At 39.7% G+C, this 1,969-nt stretch overlaps 1 pseudogene; it reads left to right on the top strand.

Moving 5' to 3' along the window:
- The window catches only part of LOC107084394, an 86,872-nt pseudogene that overhangs the window by 5,278 nt on the left and 79,625 nt on the right, over positions 1-1,969 (top strand).

The following is a 1,969-nucleotide window of genomic DNA, read 5'->3' as shown; positions in this document are numbered from 1 at the left end:
CACCATAGGGCGCACCGCACATTTTGAGGGAAAAAAAAGACGTTTAAGTGCGCCTTATAGTCGTGAAAATACGGTAGGCTTTTCAATGAAAAATTAACCTGACCTGAGATACAAAAAGGGGCACCATAGCTCCCGGGACCAGATTGTACAAAATTCCTTACAGGTAACATGAAGAGAAGAAGGCACTTCTTTTTCTAGCCTTGAGGAATGACTTTTCCTTCCAATATCTTCTATAAGAGTAATGTAATATTTAAAACCATGTACTGAGAGTATGTTAACCGTTCAACCATCTAAAAATTAGATACAGATTGAATAAGCATTCTTCTTCAGTGATCATTAACCCCTTTCACTGGAAGACAAGGTGGCTGACATGCAAAAGAAATGTTTTAGACTGAAAAGGGGAGGCAAGAATGAACCAACAACCAGTGCTTGACTAATCACCAAAAGCGCAGTGGGATAGAAAGACAATCATAGAAAAATGAGAAGAGACACAGTAAGAGACATGAAACAAGTCAATGAGACAAAGATGTGAAAGGACAGCAGCAGAGAGGGAAGTACAAGCAGAGATATGACAGTGGCTCTCTATAGAAGTAACACAATGACCCTATGGCTGAAGGCAGTGGAAGCAGCTTTGATTCTTTTCTCTTTCTTCTTTTTTCATTCACTGCCTAGGCCAGTATCTTATCATTCCCCTAATTTAGAGTTCCTCTCTCTTGTTTTTTTATTCAGGACCCTCCCTGTTTCAAACATATTTTCTCTAATTCTCTACTCAGCTCCTTTTGGGTTTCAGATACAATTGGTTAGTAGTTTGGAAAATATGATTGAGACTAGTTTATAAATTAATGGCTTAATGCACTTTATTATAGATGATTGTAGATCTTGTTTGTAGTACAGTACAATTGTTCTTAGACAATAATTGTATTCCCTGTCAGATAAGGATAAACATTTGAGGGGTTTAAAAAAAAATTGCCAAAAGATTTTATCCCAGCAAAATAAAATGCTGCATGCCTGTTTTTACCTTTGCTTGCTTAGGTGTTACATCACCGTAGCTCAGGCTCTTGGTATGAACCTGGGTGGAGCTCCTGCTGGTCCTGCAGGCACAGGTAAGTCAAAGATTTTGTTGTTGTTGTTTAGTTAAGCATTTCTTCCAATGCTTAGAAAAACTGATGAGTAACAATGCTTTTTGCCGTCCATTTACGGCAAGGGGCCGGCAACCCAAACTGTTCAAAGAGTCATATTGGACCAAAAAAACAAATCTGTCTGGAGCCGCAAAAATGAAAAAGTTTTATATAAACCTTGTATGGTAACATAGGCTCTAAGTGTATTAGCCAGTAATCAACATGGAGTTAAATGTATAGTAAGAATTCATGGATAAATGCTGCTTAGTGGCACAGTGGGTAGCACTGCTGCCTTGCAGTAAGTAGGGCGTGGGTTTGATTCCCGGCCCGTGGTCTTTCTGCATGGAGTTTGCATGTTCTCCCTGAGTTCTCCCATGTTCTCCCATGCGTGGGTTTTCTCCGGGTACCCCGGCTTCCGCCCACAGTCCACAAACATGACCGTTAGGTTCATCTAAATGTCTCCTTAGGTGGGATTGTGTGTGTGAAAGGTGATTTGTCCTGTTTGTCTCTGTGTTACCCTGTGATGGACTGGCAAACTGTCCAGGGTGTACCCCACCTCTCGCCCGTAGACAGCTCTAGATAGGCACCAGCACCCCTCGCGATCCCACTTGGGATTGGGATGTCAGAAAATGGATGAATGTATGGATTAAATGCTTATCCTAGAGCAGATCTCACATCATGTGACTACTCTGCTGTACAATATTCCTAACTTTAAGTTTAAAATCCATTACAATAATAATGTATTAGGTTTTGCTGCATTGATGAAATTACAGAAACAAAATAAAGAAATCTGATTTTTTTATTGTTTTAATTTTGAAAATTTGGGAAAAAAATGAAAGAAAGTTCACATA

This window comes from Cyprinodon variegatus, unplaced genomic scaffold (assembly GCF_000732505.1).
Source record: "Cyprinodon variegatus isolate N-32 unplaced genomic scaffold, C_variegatus-1.0 Scaffold99, whole genome shotgun sequence".
Classification (NCBI taxonomy): domain Eukaryota; kingdom Metazoa; phylum Chordata; class Actinopteri; order Cyprinodontiformes; family Cyprinodontidae; genus Cyprinodon; species Cyprinodon variegatus.
The sequence above is the reverse complement of the archived record's forward strand: the minus strand, read 5'-3'. Positions and strand labels throughout refer to the sequence as shown.